General features: G+C 39.0%; 1 non-coding gene across 1 annotated transcript; it reads right to left on the reverse strand.

Moving 5' to 3' along the window:
* Positions 1 to 4,616: 4,616 nt before the first annotated feature.
* Positions 4,617 to 4,723, reverse strand: LOC141715985 (small nucleolar RNA R71). The gene has a single exon (XR_012572722.1). It is a non-coding gene; the product is annotated as a small nucleolar RNA R71 (small nucleolar RNA).
* Positions 4,724 to 19,436: the final 14,713 nt, after the last annotated feature.

Below are 19,436 nucleotides of genomic sequence, written 5' to 3' on the forward strand. Positions count from 1 at the left end.
GTAGCGTTGCCGTCGCAGATGCATCATATCCATAATGTGTTCCACGTATCCATTTTAAAGCCCTATGTTCCTGATTTGAATCAAGTCATAGAATATGAACCAATTGAGCTTCAGCCAGATTTGTCCTATGTGAAACAGCAAATCCAGATCTTAGATCGTAAAGAGCGAGTCTTTACGAAAAAGTCAAATCCATAGTGAAAGTCCTTTGGAGAAATCCTCGAGTAGAAGAGTCTACTTGGGACTTAGAGTCAGACATGCTTGATAAATATCCTCATTTTTCAGCTAAGGCAGATAGTGGGGACAAAATCTTTTTAAGGGGAAAGGATATAACGACTCTTATATTTTCTTATTATTTTAAAAATGTAATTATTGAATAACTAATTAAATAAAATATGTGTGTTGGCTTTGACATTCGTGTATTGGTTTTTATTGATTATCTGTGATTAGTGGTGAATATGATGGAATTGCGTAATTAATTATTGAGTGATATGGTTTTGTTTCACTTTTAAAAGTAATTTTATTACATTTTTATTTTCATAAATATTTGGATTGTCTCTAAAATTGGTTTTATAATTTTATAATTTCAATAGTTATTTTTAGGATTTTATAAAATTGAGAAATCAATATTATATTAATGATCTATCTTTAAATGATTTTGTGATTACATTTATTTGTAAAATCCATATTTAATTCCAAGATTCTTCAAAAAATTACGAAACTCATATTTTATTAAGTTCATAATATTCTGATAATTTGAAAATTATTTTGGAAATTATTGGGATTAATTTCACCGGCGCGTTGATTCGTTTAATTGTTAAAATCGGGTACAAATTGCGTTTCAAAAATTGTTTTAAAATTACGAAATTTATGTTTTTATTAACTTCGGGATATTTGTAACATTTTAAGAGTATTTTCATAATTTTATGAAATTGTTTTATGTACACCTCGGTCCGTTAATTTTGAATTCCAGGGCAAAACAGGTCTTTAAAACTTTGTATTTATCTTAACATCACGTGTCAGTTTTTAGTAAACAGAAGGACACGTGTTATTCTTTTACAACATCTGTCAGCAACAAAATAAAAAAAATATAAAAAATAATAAAAACAGGGCACCCCCTTTTTCATTCAGCACCCTGTTGTCTCTCTCTCTCTTAAATATCTCTTGTCTCTCTCTCTCGGTTATTTCTGTTTCTCTCCTTTCCTATCTCGATTTCACCTCCTTCCCCGTTCTTTCTTTTTCCTCTCGTCATGTTGCTTCTCGGTGCGGTTGCTGTCACCGTTTTCCGGTAGGTTCTTTTTTCGGCCACTCGATTTTGCTTCTTTGTTCATCCATATATGATTGTGTGTGTGTGTGTTGTGATTGTGTGTGTGTGTCGTGATTGAGCATGTGTGTGTTGCGAGTGTATGTGGGGGTTGGGGTGGCGCGTGGCCGCGTGTGTGCTCCCCTGTATTCTTTGTGATGTTGTTGTTGGGTTGTGCTGAATTATTTTTGTTGGGCCTTATTGGGCCGAATTGGAGCATTTGGGCGTGGTTATTAAAATTCTAATTTCTATTTCCTTTTTCTACAGGAAATTAAATGATTAATATTCATGATATTAATTATTCGTGTGGGAATGATTTTAAAAATAATCAGTAGAATTTACGTTGGAAACCCGAAATTAATCGGGTACCCGTGAATTTTACCGCCGTTGATGATGAACTTCGGTGAGTCAACAGTGGACGGTGATGAATTGATTTTGAGTCCTAAATTTTATAAATAAATAAAATGAGTTGTATAATTAATTTCATACGCAAAGGATTGTGGAAATTGGATTGTGATTTTTTGGGATTGACGTCGATTATGTTTCGACGGGCAGGCTTATAAATAGAGGAGTCGCCGTCAAATTTTTTCTAAAAAAATATTTTAAATAAGAGAAATGTACTTTATTATATAAAACGTGTTACCCCTACTTTGAATACGGATTATGTGATTACGTGTATAATTATTATAAGAGTCAGGTTATTGAATTGGGTTATTTGGATTCGAGGACATCAAGCATGTCGGTATAACTGATTAGGGTATTTTGTATTGTAGATCCCAGTCGAGTTTCGCAAGGACCGAAGTCAGCGTAAAAGCTACTTAGGGTTTCTGAAAGTGTTGCAAGGAAAGTACCCTGACCATTCTTTTATGGTTCAGTACGTATGAATAAACTATTATTTATTCTCGTAAAGGAACATAAACGTTTTAAGTTACGTATCCCCTGTAGTTATAAATCACTGTTTTAAACCTGTTTTGGGGAAAAGTAACTTCGAAAGGTACCTATCTCGAATGAAAATGATTTATGAACCAGTTTTATGTGTGCTATTAAAATGAATGGTTTTGAAATGAGATAGGTACAAGTGTTTTGAAAACTGGATAAAACGATCAGATATGGGATACATAGGGGCTAGAGTGGCCTAGTGAGGTGGAGTAAGAGGCTAATTCGGTTGCGCGCATTACATAACCGATTAGTCCAGTGATAAGTGGCATTTTATACCACTTAGAACGTCTTAAAATGGCTTAAATTGGTGTCTTGAAATCAAGTATTTTGTGTATTTGATGCGTTTTTCTAGTGTTTATGCATTTCAGGGTTTTAGTTGCATTTCGGGGGAGGAATCATCAAGAATAAGCCTTGCCATGTATTCACCATTGTGAGAGGAAAGAAACGGGCAGATTACGGCGAAGAAACGGAGCGAAATCAGAATTTTTCCAGTAGAGGTCTGAGCGCCCGCTCAGCATTGCTGAGCGGCCGCGCAGCAAGCTGAGCGCCCGCTCAGCTATGCTGAGCGGCCGCGCAGGGTCGGAAAAAAAGATAAATTATTTTAGGACTTCTACTTCTGTTTGGTTTCCACTTCTATGTAATCTGAGTTTTATGGGACTATTATATAAGTAGATTTGAGACGTTTTCACAAGGGGGGATTGAAGAAGATTGTGTTTTTACGCAAGGAGCGAAGGAGATAAGGAAGAAGACCGATTTAGCACACCGCAAAGAAGAGGAAGCATATATTTTTGTGATTCTTGTTTCGTTGTAACGTTGGATGCTAGTTTTCTTGCTTTGAACTTATTTACTCTTGTGACGTACTCTATTTTAATATAATTAGTTTAGTTATTATTTTCTTGTGTTTGTTTATCATGATTTCATATGAACCCATGATGACGATAAGTGCTATTATGGGCTAATCGTGATCATGGGGTTGCAACGGATTTATTATGGAATTCTTTAGTTAGTTGTTTAATACTTTAGTGTGTGATGATTGCATGATATCTAGTATTGGTTGTGCGTATTCGTCTTATGTGCGTCGCGAACATATAAGATAGGGTGTTAATCTCTTGTGAAGCGACGGTGGATCTTGGGATTTAGAACTTGCCATGCTAGCATAGGTTCATGTACGTTGTGCATGATTAGTGGGTAACTCTAACAGTTTTATTTGCCCTATATAATCAAAAGGAATAACTTGTGCTTAAATCGTTGTGTTGTCAATTTCTGTAGACATATGTGAACTCAACATAATTGATGACTATTCAACTTCTATCTTAATTGTGGATGCTTGGTAGAATGGTATTAGTACAATGAAAGTTGGCTTTTATCAGTTTCGTGTTATTCGATTAATATCATCACTGTTACATGCTAAAGGTAATAACAATGGCTATAGAAGGAAGTAATAATGAAGTTGTGATCTCATGAGTGTTTTATTATTGATAAATTGAAGTGTTAGTTAAGTGATTAATTAAGTAGTTAATTATAGTTAATATTTAATCAACAATTTTAAGTGTTAGTGTCTTAACATTGAGAAGTAATCATACATTGGTGAGTGAGTTTAATTAGACAATAATTTAGTCTGAGTCTCTGAGGGAACGAACTAGAAAGTATTCTATATTACTTGCGAACGCGTATACTTGCGTGAATATTAGCGCGTGTTTTCGCCCTAACAAGTTTTTGGCGCCGCTGCCGGGGACTCGGCGTATTTGTTTAGTTTATGTACTTACCATCATTGGTCATTAGGACTCAGTGATTAGGACGTAGTAGTTACTTATTTTTTCCGGTTGTGTTTCAGGTACTTTAGCAAGCGTTTATGCAAACTCGTTCTCGTGCTCGCAAGAGGACTTTAGATACAGCTGAGGAGACAGACGGAGTTCTTGATATTCCGGAGAAGTTAGATTTTGAGGATTCGGATTCAGGAACTGAGCAGAAAGAACCAGAAAACATGGGAGATCGTATTGTTCAAGCTGATCCAGCTCTTATGGATTTTTCTCGGCCTAAAATTGATGACATTCAGTCAAGCATCCTTCATCCGGCTATTCAAGCTAACACCTTTGAAATCAAGCCGGGCACTATTCAGATGGTGCAGAATTCTGTTTCTTTTGGAGGAGCGGCAACTGAAGACCCCAACATGCACATAAGGAATTTTGTCGAGATCTGCAGCACTTTTAAGTATAATGGCGTGACTGATGAGGCTATCAAGTTGAGGCTTTTCCCGTTCTCACTGAGGGACAAGGCTAAAGACTGGTTACATTCTGAACCAGCTGGGTCCATCACTACGTGGCAAGATCTTGCGCAAAAGTTTCTGGTGAAGTTTTATCCGATGGCAAAGACTGCTGCTATGAGGAGTGCTCTTACTCAGTTTGCGCAGCAACCTACAAAATCTATGTGCGAGGCTTGGGAACGCTACAAGGAAATGTTGAGAAAATGTCCACATCATGGAATGCCGGATTGGATGGTGATCACTGGTTTCTATAATGGTTTGGGGGCCCAATCTCGGCCCATGCTCGATGCAGCAGCTGGAGGCGCCTTATGGGCTAAAAGCTATACTGAGGCGTATAATCTTATAGAGATGATGGCTGCAAATGAGCATCAAAACCCAACTCAGAGGATGACGTCAGGCAAGGTAGCAGGTATTCTGGAAGTTGATGCAGCCACCGCTATTGCAGCCCAGCTCCAAGCGCTATCAATGAAGGTTGATTCTCTGGCTACGTATGGAGTTAATCAAATAGCTATGGTTTGTGAGCTTTGTGCAGGTTCTCATGCTACGGATCAGTGTTCTCTTGTCAACAAATCTGTTCAGTATGTGAATAATTATCAGTGACAACAACAGCCTGTGCCAGCGACCTATCATCCTAACAACAGAAATCATCCAAATTTCAGCTGGGGAAATAATCAGAATACTATTTAGCCACCATATCAGCAAGAAGTGAGTAAACAGTTTAACCCACCTGGATTCCAGCAACCACAGCAGTATGCTACAAGGCAATCATATCCTCAATAGGGAAGTGCAGCTGCACCTACTAGTGCTGATTTTGAGGAACTTAAGTTGTTGTGCAAGAGTCAGGCGGTTTCTATCAAGACCTTGGAAAATCAAATCGGTCAATTAGCCAATGCAGTGCTCAATCATCAACCTGGCACTCTTCCCAGTGACACGGAAGTACCAGGTAGGAAGGAAGCTAAAGAACAAGTCAAGGCTATTACCTTAAGGTCTGGAAAAGTAGCTGATGCTGAAAAGGCAAAAGAAGTAGAAGCTGAAATTAGAGGTGAAGAATCTAAGCAAAAGGAGAAAGCGGCGGAACCAAGGAAGTCTACTGTTGAACACACTCTGCCTGAGGCTAATACAGGGGAGAAACAGCTCTATCCTCCACCACCTTTTCCTAAGAGATTGCAGCAACAAAAGCTGGATAGACAGTTCGGAAAGTTTCTGGAGGTGTTCAAGAAACTTCACATCAATATACCTTTCGCTGAGGCTCTTGAACAAATGCCTAGTTATGCGAAGTTTATGAAGACTATTCTTTCAAGGAAGGTGAAACTGGATGACCTTGAAACCGTTGCTCTCACGGAAGAATGCAGCGCTGTTCTGCAGCAAAAGTTACCACCGAAACTGAAAGATCCAGGAAGCTTCACCATTCCTTGTACCATTGGCAATCTGACTTTTGACAAGTGCCTTTGTGATTTGGGAGCAAGCATTAATCTGATGTCGTTGTCGATCTTTAAAAAGCTGGATCTGCCTGATCCAAAACCCACATACATGTCGCTACAATTGGCTGACCGTTCCATTACTTACCCAAGGGGCATAGTTGAGGATGTGCTCGTCAAGGTGGATAAGCTCTTCTTTCCAGCAGATTTTGTTATTCTGGATTTTGAGGAAGATAAAAAGATTCCCATAATCTTGGGAAGGCCTTTCTTGGCTACTGGCCGTACCTTGATAAATGTGCAAAAAGGTGAACTTACTATGCGGGTCCAAGATCAGGATGTGACCTTCAACGTATTCAAGGCAATGAAATTCCCTACAGAAGATGAGGAGTGCTTAAAAGTGGATGTGATTGATTCTGCGGTTACTTCAGAACTCGATCACATGCTAATGTCTGATGCATTGGAAAACGCCTTAGTGGGGGATTTTGACAGCGATGATGAAGATAGCAACGAGCAATTACAATATCTGAACGCTTCTCCCTGGAAGCGAAAGCTGGACATACCATTTGAATCTCTTGGTACTTCTGACCTTAAGAACGCTGAAGGGAAGCTCAAACCATCAATAGAGGAAGCACCTACCTTGGAGCTCAAGCCATTACCTGAGCACTTGAGGTATGCTTTTTTAGGTGATTCATCTACGTTACCTGTTATTATTTCATCTGACCTTTCAGGTAGTGAGGAAGACAAGCTCTTAAGGATTTTGAGAGAATTCAAATCGGCTATAGGATGGACCATAGCAGACATCAAGGGGATAAGTCCTTCATATTGTATGCATAAAATTCTGCTAGAGGAAGGTAGTAAGCCAACTGTGGAACAGCAGCGAAGACTGAATCCCATCATGAAGGAGGTGGTGAAGAAAGAAATTCTGAAATGGCTAGATGCAGGCATCATTTATCCTATTTCTGACAGCTCGTGGGTGAGCCCCGTACAATGTATACCTAAGAAAGGGGTATCACTGTGGTCGCAAATGAAAAGAATGAGCTCATCCCTACTCGAACAGTTACAGGATGGAGAGTATGCATGGATTATAGAAAATTGAACAAAGCCACAAGGAAGGATCACTTCCCTCTTCCATTTATTGATCAGATGCTTGACAGATTGGCGGGTCATGAGTATTTTTGTCTTCTGGATGGTTATTCCGGGTATAATCAGATTTGTATTGCACCAGAGGATCAGGAAAAGACTACCTTCACTTGTCCATTTGGCACGTTTGCTTTTCGCAGAGTTTCATTTGGGTTATGTGGCGCCCCGGCCACCTTTCAGAGATGTATGATGGCTATATTCTCTGACATGATTGGAAATAATGTCAAAATGTTCATGGATGACTTCTCCGTCTTTGGACACTCATATGATGAATGTTTGAATAATATGCGCGCCGTACTCAAAAGATGCGTGGAAACTAATTTGGTGCTCAATTGGGAGAAATGTCATTTTATGGTGCGTGAAGGCATTATCCTTGGGCATAAGGTCTCTAGCAAGGGTCTGGAGGTGGACAAGGCCAAGGTGGGAGTCATTGAAAATCTTCCTCCACCTAATTCTGTGAAAGGAATCCGTAGTTTTCTTGGTCATGCGGGTTTTTATCGGCGATTCATCAAGGACTTTTCAAAGATATCTAAGCCGTTGTGCAATTTGCTTGAGAAAGATGTGCCTTTCAAATTTGATGATGAATGTTTGGCAGCATTCGAGACTCTCAAGAAGAGTTTGATCACTGCACCAGTTATTACAGCACCAGATTGGACAGAACCATTTGAGATGATGTGTGATGCGAGTGATTATGCGGTAGGTGCAGTTCTGGGACAGCGCAAGAAAAATCTCTTCCATGTGGTCTACTATGCGAGTAAGACTTTAAATGGTGCCCAATTGAACTACACCACTACTGAGAAGGAGCTTTTGGCTATAGTCTTTGGTTTTGAGAAATTTCGATCTTATCTGCTTGGTACGAAAGTAACAGTATTCACTGATCATGCAACTATTCGCTATCTGGTTTCTAAGAAGGATTCGAAGCCGAGACTCATTTGTTGGGTACTTTTACTTCAGGAATTTGAGTTAGAGATCAAAAATAGAAAAGGTACTGAGAATCAAGTAGCTGACCATCTCTCTAGGTTGGAGAATCCCGATTCTACTTCACAAGATAGGACGTTAATAAATGAATCTTTTCCGGATGAGCAGTTGTTTGCAATTCAGGAGGAAGAACCATGGTTTGCAGATATTGTAAACTATCTCGTCAGCAATATAATACCTCCTAATTTGACATCCGCTCAAAAGAAGAAGTTTCTGCATGAGGTGAAGTGGTATATGTGGGATGAACCATATTTGTTTAGACAGGTAGCTGACCAGATCATCAGGAGATGTATCCCGTTCTATGAGACGGAGGGGATATTACGAGACTGCCATTCCACGGTTTATGGTGGACACTATGGTAGTGAGAAGACGGCAGCTCGTATTCTGCAAGCAGGTTTTTTCTGGCCTACTTTGTTCAAGGATGCTCATCAGTTTATTTTAAGGTGTGATCATTGCCAAAGAGTGGGAAATTTGTCAAGGAAGGATGAGATGCCATTAAATGTGATGCTTGAAGTCGAGGTCTTTGATGTGTGGGGAATCGATTTCATGGGGCCTTTTATCTCGTCTTGCAATAATCAGTACATCTTGCTGGCAGTCGATTATGTCTCAAAATAGGTCGAAGTTAAAGCTTTACCAACAAATGATGCAAAGGCAGTGCTAAATTTTCTTCATAAGCAAATTTTCACAAGGTTTGGAACACCTCGGGTAATCATAAGTGATGAAGGATCGCATTTTTGCAACCGTAAGTTCACTTCTATGATGCAGCGTTATAAGGTGAATCATCGAGTAGCTACTGCCTATCATCCACAAACAAATGGTCAAGCGGAAGTGTCTAACAGAGAGATAAAGCGCATTCTAGAGAAGGTTGTTTGTCCGTCAAGGAAGGATTGGTCTTTAAAGCTCGATGAAGCTGTTTGGGCTTACAGAACAGCATACAAAACTCCACTTGGGATGTCACCGTTTCAGTTGGTGTACGGTAAGGGATGTCATCTACCTGCGGAGCTTGAGCATAAGGCCTATTGGGCATTGAAGAAGTTGAACCTGGATTTAGATGCAGCTGGTAAGAAAAGAATGCTTCAGCTTAATGAACTTGATGAATTTCGACTTCAAGCATACGAAAATAACAAAATGTATAAGGAAAAGGTGAAGAGGTGGCACGATAGGAAGCTACATCCAAAGTTATTTGTGCCAGGGCAACAAGTTCTCTTATTTAACTCTCGGCTCCGACTTTTTCCTGGGAAGTTGAAATCAAGGTGGTCTGGACCTTTTATTGTCAAAACTGTGTTTCCACATGGAGCGGTGGAAATTTTTGAGAATAATCCGGACCAAGCATTCAAGGTTAACGGTCAGCGGTTGAAGCACTACTATGGGGACATGGCAAACCGAGAAGTGGTTAGTGCCATTTTGTTGACTACTTGAGAAGGGTACGAAACGTCAAGCTAATGACGAAAAAGAAGCGCTGCGTGGGAGGCAACCCATGAATTGTTGTTACAGGAACCCTTAGAAGTTAATAACCTATCCAAAAACACAAAAAAATCAGAAAACAGGGACTGAAAAAAAAATTTCCAGTGACCCCCTGAGCGCCCGCTCACCTTTGCTGAGCGACCGCGCAGCAAGCTGAGCGCCCGCTCAGCTTTGCTGAGCGACCGCGCAGCAAGCTGAGCGCCCGCTCAGTTTTGCTGAGCGACCGCTCAGGGGTCGAGTACCAGAAATTTTTTCAGTTCAGAAAAAAAAAACACAAAAACAGTTTTAGCCCATAAACCCACGATTTGTTCCCACTACCCCATCATTTTACTCCTTAATTCCCAAACCCTAATCTAATCCACACCCTATATATACATACACCTATCCTACATATCTCCCACAAAACTTCCTACACTTAAACCCTCTCACAAACATCAAAAATCAGTTCTTACACACTTTTATTCATGAATCAATGGCACCCAAGAGAGCACGCACTATTGACAGCAGCAGCACAGTTCCTACTGCTGATTCATCGAGGGGTACTGCTGCAAGGCCTCGGTTAACTGACAGAGCTGCGGAGGAGGAGTACACTAGGCTGTTGGGGAAGCCGATTCTGAAGGAGAGGGGGTTTTTACCATCAGGGAGGGATGGTGAGTTGCTGCCCATGATTGCAGAGAAGGGGTGGATAGCTTTTTGTGAGTCACCCGTAGCAGTACCGATGAGCGTTGTTCGCGAGTTCTACGCGAACGCGAAGGCCGAAAAGAATGGGTTTTCTGTGGTCCGTGGGCTGACGGTTGATTATCATCCTGCGGCGATTCACCGTGTGATTGGACAGCGAGAGAGGAAGCCCGAGGAGGAGAACTGGAATGAAAAGACTGCTGAGGATTTTGACTTGGATTTGATTTGTGCGACTTTCTGTCGACCGGGCACAGTTTGGACCTGCAGGACCGGCACTAATGAGTATCGTCACTTTCCGGCGATCGCCATGAACAGGTATGCCCGTGCATGGAATGCATTTATTTGTGCTAATATTTTTTCTTCTTCGCATGCACACGAGGTCACAGTGGAGAGAGCACAGTTGTTGTGGGGAATTCTGAATGAGGAATACTATGTGGACCTTGGTGAGTTTATCTACCAAGGAATTCTGAAGTTTTTGAGGGGAGCGAAGCATATGAACATCCCTTATGCATCTACGGTTACGAAGCTATGCCGAGCAGTGGGAGTGAACTGGCCGGCTCATGAGCAGTTGCAGTTGCCAGCAGCTCCGATTGATTCTGGCACTCTGAATGAGATGCAGGAGTGGACCGGTGGTGAGCCTGAGGAGCATGGGCTGGGTTATCGTCTTCCAGGAGGGCGTCCAGCACGAGGTGCTACTATGGCTAGGCCAGGGCGTGATGAGGCTGGTTCTTCGAGAGCTCAGGAGGGTGCTGGGATGGTTGATGCCCAGTATAGGAGGCTTTCACGGCGGATGGATGCCATGTATGAGACGCAGAGCAGGTTTGCTCAGGAGCTCACCCTTGCGTTAGGGACTGCTTTTCGAGGCCTTGGAGCTGATATCCAATGGCCAGTTTTTGTGGATGCTTGGTAGAATGGTATTAGTACAATGAAAGTTGGCTTTTATCAGTTTTGTGTTATTCGATTAATATCATCACTGTCACATGCTAAAGGTAATAACAATGGCTATAGAAGGAAGTAATAATGAAGTTGTGATCTCATGAGTGTTTTATTATTGATAAATTGAAGTGTTAGTTAAGTGATTAATTAAGTAGTTAATATAGTTAATATTTAATCAACAATTTTAAGTGTTAGTGTCTTAACATTGAGAAGTAATCATACATTGGTGAGTGAGTTTAATTAGACAATAATTTAGTCTGAGTCTCTGAGGGAACGAACTAGAAAGTATTCTATATTACTTGCGAACGCGTATACTTGCGTGAATATTAGCGCGTGTTTTCGCCCTAATATCCAGCAGGACAGAGACCTAGCTAGTCTCTGAGTTCCGGAACAGGTATATGGGATGGCAGTTAGAGCCGTCTGGTGTTTATATCCTGATCAACTGTCTTCACATATCCGTTACGTATTTGATTTGGCTTTGAGATTCCCGTAAGGGATTAAGTGGTTGATACAGTTGATTTATAAATGTGAATAGCATGCTAAAATTGGACTCTGGTACTTACACAGCACACAACTACGTATGTTTTATTAAGAGCATGCTAGTCAGAGATATCCAGTTTCTTTATTTAATGTTGTTCGGAATGATTTACAGATTACGGATTTTATGTTGATTATAGTTCTATTCCTATAATTGTTTACATTACTGTTTTTATCTTGATATTCATATGTTGGTATCGCTGAGCGATTATGCTCACCCTTGCAACCTGTTATATATATATATATATATATATATATATATATATATATATATATATATATATATATATATATATATATATATATCGCAGATGCCTAGAAGACCGATCAGACCTTGGCAGAACCGTGTCTCATCCCCTTTAGGGTAGTTATTATCAGACCATGTGCGATCTAATGCATTGCTGAATAAGTTAGTGTGTCGAACTTTTGAATAAATGGTTTGTTATAATGTGTAGCTTGGATCATAATTGAACATGGATCGAATCTTGGTATGGGGTCGTGTTAGTATATAATAATAATGATTTTGTTGTTTATATTCCTGTTTGTCGTATTTAGTGACGTCAACTCCTGACCCCGGGGTTGAGGCCGTCACACATTTGCTCCCACTCTCTTATGCAGATTTTCTGGATGAGGGAGTAGAGTAAAAGGTAGGGATGACAATCGGGTTGGATCAGATCGGGTATTGCATAATCCATATTCAAACCCGAAAATTTTATACATACCCGAACCCGACACGAACCCGAAAAATACCCGAAAATAAATATCCGAACCCGATCAATCGGATTTCGGATCGGATTCAGGTATACCCGAAACCTGAATTTTTTTTAATTAGATATTCATTCCCGAATCTGAAACCCGACCCCGAAATTTGAAATTTTGTATAATTATTGATATTGCAAGTACTTGGGATCGAACACACGACTTGCAGAGAAATAGTTTTAACGTGCATCTTCAACCACTCCACCACATCATTAATTGTGTTATTAGATGTATAGCTAATATTTTTAAAAAAATCAACTCAATTGGTACCCAATTAATTAGATTTATCACTAAAAGATGTTTTGTTAACCTTATCAACCTTATCACCCGTTTAAATGATTGAATAATTATATTTCATTGAACTTTATTATTAGTTAATTTTTAGCATAAATTTAAAAATATACTTTATGTTCTAAAAGTTATATAATAATATGTATAATATATATTATATAAAATAATATGTATAATATAATGTAATGTGTAATATATAAAATTTTAATATTATATATATATAATAATTCGGGTTTTTTCGGATTTCGGGTTCGGATAGAGTTTTGAATTTCGGATCGGGTTTCGGATCGGTATACCTAATATCCAAATCCAAATCCAAAAATTTTCGGGTTTAAAATTAAATCCATATCCAAATCCAAAAAATCGGGTTCGGTAAATCCAAAATTTCGGGTTTCAGATCGTGTATCCATCGAATCGGATTATTTTGCCATCCCTAGTAAAAGGTCTGCCAAAATTTTGCTTGTAGCAATAAACCAAGCCAGACTATAGGAGTTAGCTTGTAGAAAAATTTTGCTAGATTCTTACCCCCGGTTTGGGTTGTGTAGAAAAAGACCAAGTCGGACTATAAGAGTTGGCTTGTAGAAAAAAATTGATGTTTTCTTGCCCACCAGTCCGGGTTGTGTAGGAATAGACCAAGCCAGACTATAGGAGATGGCTTGAAGAATTTTTTTTGTACTTTCTTGCCTCTAGTCCGGGCCGGGTTGTGTAAGAATAGACAAGTCGGACTATAAGAGTTAGCTCGTAGAAATTTTTTATTGTTTTCTTGTCCCCAGTCCGGGTTGTGTAGGAATAGACCAAGTCGGACTATAGGAGGTGCCTTGGTAAACTTTTTTGCTGCTTTATTGCCTCCAATCTAGGTTGTTCGTGTTTAGAATGTAAGTAAGTATAGGTGAAAGTGGTATTATTTGGGTGTTTGATTCTCGTGGCTTAAATATTTTTGGGATTATAGGGTTTTGATTTGGGTCTGGACGGGTACTAGGGGTCCAAACCTCTATGACTTCCTGGGTTTGCGTCATGGCTTGTTTTTTGGTCTTATTATAACAATATTTGCTTTTTAGTCCGGCTTAAGTAGAGCTTCTGGCCGGATTAGCTAGTTATAGGACTGACGAGATGGCCCGGGTCCGGACCATATTAAGTTTTAAGAAAGAGACTAGGATTAATACTAACCTCGGTTTCTTGTTTATAGGTATATGGTTTGGACCACAACTCGGGCAAAGAGATATTTGACCTGTCACCCGGGTCCCTCCAATGGTGAGAGCCATTCATTTTCGTCAGAGAAATTAAGTAGTCGAGTGGAGATGAGGAAGAAAGTTTCTACTTCGACTTCAGATGTTATGACCAAGCTCCGGGTCAAGGTTCTCCCTTCCAGACAGGTTCCTTGTACCATGGATGCATATTGGATTGATATTAAGTACCATTTTATAACCAAGACAGATGATGTAGATAATGATTGGTATTATAAGAGTAGAGATGCGGTTATGCCAAGTAGCCTAACAGTCATCTTGGATCATACGATGAGGCTGAATTTGATGGAAAGTTTTCTGGATGATTATCGGTAAGGAGCCTTATTCTTTGAAAGACAAATTGGCTTCCTTAGATCCGGCTGAGATCGACAAGGTAGTCTGGACTTTTTTTCAGCTACATCCCAGTATAGAGTGGAGGTGGCCTCATCCCGGGGAGAAAATCTATTATCGCTCCATTGAAATCCTTATCCTGGACTGTTTGGAGTAATTAAGGTCCGACTGGAATCCACACTACCACCTTTTTATAAAGCACATTTGCAAGTATGTCTATAAGCTTTCTCACATGCAGATTACCCTGAATGGGATTAAATGAATGACCTGGTTCCTGGCTTGCTGCAACAAGTCCGACTATCAGCCCACTAAAAAGTTATTTCATCAGATTTTAACTTTAGTAAAAATAGGCCAAAAACCACTGTATGAGGTTAGGTTTTGGGTTTCGGAGTGCGGGTATGGCTCGGGAACCCCAAAGCTGGTGATTCAACAAGCTTCTTTGAAATAATAAAATAGGGAAGTCATCTTGCTGAAGTGTTTAGATCTATTCTATTTGCTCTATATTGCAACCAAAGATATTGAGACGCACTTCACGCGTCCGGTCCTTGAAAGGGAAGCCATGCAACAAATTTTGGATTTTTGTGAGTGCCTCGGGTTTCAGCTTACCCGGGATACTTTTATGGAGCATGATAAGATGTTTACACTTGATTATAAGTGTTGTAATATATACATATTGTATAGTCAGGGATGCTTCAATTATTTCCATGATTCAACTTACTTTTATTCGTTTTTGTTCCAGGTCTTCCTTTATACAACCCGAGGATGTCTACTTTAGCTTATATTGATTCTTTACTTAGTCTGGGTTGAGCTTTTAAGCAGAATAAAAAGGCTTCTGCTTCCGGGTCCGGGTCTGAGGCGAGAATGGAAGAAGGATCTGAGTCCAATGCACCTGTAAATCTGGCTCCAGATGTTGAGACTGTTCAGGATGATGTTGTAGATGATAAAGTTGAAGATTTTAACGATTTTGAAGATTTGGAGGAAATTGAGAACTTAGGAGATATGCCCAATGTTGGGGAGGCCCACAATAAAAAGTGTGCCAAACTTTTGGCACAAAGCCTCCATGGGTAAAGAAGAACCTGACAATTCATCTTCCTTCTTCTGTTGCTGATAAGGGGGAAAGATTTCAGGAAAATGTTCCAGGACAAGGACATGACCTTGAGGAGAGGGTAGCCCGGATCATGGCTTATGTTCCTACTGAGGCTGACTGAAAGAGGATGCAGGCCTCCTACTTTGGTGTTGTAATGTAAGAATGTACTGTGCTTTTGGGCCGAGTAAGTTTTTACCTGCTTTGGAATTGTACTTTCTTTCCTTTGCTGCCATTTATTTTCTTTCCTTATGTGGGTTTTTTATTCTTAGATCAGAGCTTCTATTGCCGGAATGGTGCTCTTTCTTATAAGGAGCTTAAAGATTCAAGAGAACTTGTGGAAGCTAAGGACAAAGAGATTGGTGATCTGAAGTCCGGACTTTCTGAGAAGGAGATTGCTCCCTACGGGACTTGAAGGATGAAGTTCTTGAACTCAAGAAGAAACTTGTGGAGAAAAAGCCTGTAGAAGAGGTGATTGTGGAGTACAAAAAGTCCTTTGAGTATGACCAGGCGATCGCTAAGGCCGGGGCACCCGAGATCAGTCATTGTTGGGTGGTAGCTGAGACGCACATCAAAACCAATCTTGAGGTTGATTATGAGAGTTTTGTGCAAGAGTTCTGTAACACTTCCAAATCTGGGGTCGGGGATCCGGGTTATCACGAGTTCCATTTCCCTTAATAACACTTAAACTTAATAAACAACTAACTACTGCGTACTGTGACCCCGTAATATACATACACCACAAGTTATAGTCTCAGAGATGAATACCCAAAATAACACAAGTCATTTTATTCCACCATTATAAGTCATTACACCTCAAAAGGGTTTCTGAATAAATTTATATATTCTTTTCCATTATTACAATTTATAAATATACATAAGTCTGGTACATCAAAAGTTAAAAACCTAGCCTATTGGTAGTTCCTACCTCAGCTACAGTGACATCAACGCCTATAGAACACTGCGGAATGTTTCCTATCCGCTCACGAATTGGGAGCTTGGTCATGTTCATCTTGTCTATCTGTTGTTGTGTGATGAAAGAAGAAAGCACGGGTGAGCAACAAGCCCACCAAAATAACATGTATAATAATTAACAATATATGAGCATTCTCATAGTACTCATGAAAGTCTTGGTCAAGAAGAAATGAACCAAGTTTGATATCTTAATGCGACCAAGTCGTAAAATATTCAGTATATATGTATATATACTTTTCAAAATCTTGGAAATCCTCTTCCATGCATAATATACATAGAGTTCCAGTTTATAACTGTATAAAAATATCGTTGCAAGGTGATCTCATATATCTAACCTTGTCTCAACGTTTTTCTGAAAATCTTTGTCATGCATAAGATAATCATTAACTAGATAAGAGTTGAAAAGATGAAGTTACAAGATACTCCAATATACTTATATCTTTTCCGAATACTACCCAGACTACGACCGTTCAAGTTATAATCAGTTTCAAAAGTTTATCACACAGATGAGACTACAAGATAAGACTTGAATAGATTCAATCTTTGAAATATCATTTGAAAGAAATGAAGTTACGATATACTTCACTAAGTCCCGATATATATATATCTATATATATGTCTCATATACTCCTTGAAAACCTGTGTTATGAAAATTATAAACAGAGTTGCAATATCCAATGAATTTGGAAAGAAGAAAACCTTGGCATAAACCTGATATCTTGTTGATCAGGCAAAGATACCAATTAAGTTACCTTTTCTACTAGTAGATGGATGAATTCCCCACTAGTCATCACCTTGGCCGTATTAGGACCTTATGTTAGACTGCCACTCAGCCACTTATGCTTTGATGGACTTCCACTGAGCCACTTACACTTTGATGGACTCCCACTGAGCCCATGTCGCCTATGTCGACGCATTTCGATTGGGCTTACTTCCCGAATATTGGGCAAGTAATCAAACTCTTTTACCAAATTAGCAACTTCGTTGTGCCAAAAATACACCACGGAGCCGGATCCCTTAGGTTTTGAGCGAGTATTTAAATCCCCTTCGAAAGGAAGATCTTAAATTTGAAAATGGGTTTTGGGATCCGCTCAAACTTTTAAAATCATTTTGAAGACTCGAAAACATTTTTGAAAATATTTGAAGGAAGGATGATTTAATAGAATAAATCAGTTACAAAATAATCGAAGAATATCTTAATATTATTCTTTAAATAATACTCCAATAAAGAATAGATTTTATCAAAATAAGTCCAGTAATTTTTTTTGGAAATAATACTTGAAACGAATAATAATTATCGAAAGATATACTTATACGAAAGTAAAATCTTTATTTGAATAATCGAAAATAATATTTGATTTTTATTCAAAACTATCGAATATACCTCATTCGATTAATAGTTATAGAAAACTATATATATATGTAAATATACATATATTATACTCGGGAACATCGAATCCCGGTTTAGAAAAATGTTCACCTTTGGGTCCCCTATACTAAGGGTATACGCAGCTACTGCTTATCTCAAATATAGGTATTATGCAGTTTATAAGCATTTGAATTGATAATAAAATATCAAGATTTCACAACATGCATATATATACCATATCAACATACTCCAATATATCACAAGATTTGCTAATAACAACCATGCACTTATCTCAAGATAATGCATCAATATATTTACATCACAACAACAGTATAACGGGTAGAAAACTTGCCTGAGTGTTCCGGGGTAGACCTAAGCTTAGAGTGGGTCTGGTAACCTATGCACAACAACATAAGCCAGAATTAGACCACATTCGCTTAAGAAACTAGTCAAAACTCACTCATACCCTAACGGTCGCTTATACGCTTAACGATTTGCGTTAATCGCTCGCGTACCCTCGGCTCCACTAATTTTAATAAATTAGCCGTTATGAATCTTAAGGCGACTCTTTCGCGAAAACTTTATTAACTGTCTTATTCACCTGACATAATTTTCTTGTGTTTCAATTAGTCTTTTAAGGGCCTTAAACAAGGTTTCAAAGTAAAGCGAGGGGTAATGGTTTGCTCGCAAAATGCCGTTAAAACGGTCGTTTCTCCTAAACCGTACATCTAAGCAAACCACATACTAAAACGAAGCTTATGAAATGATCTAGATAAACATAGAAAATTTACAGTTTAAGCAGTGAGTGTTCTGATCCTTATACTAAGCACAAACAATCTATATGCAAACAAGCATTACGACAGCTATGTTTACGTGTATTCCAAATTTTTCACTATGCCAAAATCTCACCAATTCATCAACCATCACCAATCCATCAATATTTCATATATACAACACTATCTCAGTCCACATTCTCAAGATTTTTAACTCATTCAACCACAATCAAGATCCATTAATTATAACCAAAGATTCGTTAACCATAATTTATACAAATCAACCAAAACAACTAACAAACATGGATCAAGCTTCTTATTTACTAATCCAAATCATAAAAGCTTAAAACCTTATTAACCCTACTGATGTATAAGGGTTCAAGAGATGCATACCTTCCTTGGAGCTTCTTAACACAAGAAAAGAGCTTGTATCGCCTCTAGGAATCTTGATCTAACCTTAAACAACCTTGCTCTTTTCAAAGAATTCAAGAACACAAATATGGTTACTATTCATCTAGCCATAAATCATGAAAAACGAGTATGCTAATCAAGGAGGTGAGGATAGTGGTTACCCTATATCCGTAGAGCTTCTCGAGGGCTTCGATTTGACTGGTAGTACGCGTGAATCAGCCAAGGGAAACTCAAGATACAAGTATTTCTTTCTACTGCATTTTTTGTCCCCTTTCCTCTCGGGTTTTCACTTAAAAAATGAAGAAATGGTCTTTTGCTTTCCTTTTTGCTTGGTTGACCTTGATATTTGTGCCGAAATTTACTTGGTTGTGAATTAACCAAGTGGTTACTTGATTAAATATCTCTTCTTCACTTTAATAAAGTGCTTGCATCATCTTGATGACCTCATCCCCAAGCCACATGTCATATTCTTATGGTGTGATGATGTCACCTAGTTTCTACTCCACTTGATTAATCTCCCTTGCTTCTTTTACAATGTTGTTTCTTG

The sequence above is a fragment of the Apium graveolens genome, chromosome 3 (genome assembly GCF_009905375.1).
Source record: "Apium graveolens cultivar Ventura chromosome 3, ASM990537v1, whole genome shotgun sequence".
Classification (NCBI taxonomy): domain Eukaryota; kingdom Viridiplantae; phylum Streptophyta; class Magnoliopsida; order Apiales; family Apiaceae; genus Apium; species Apium graveolens.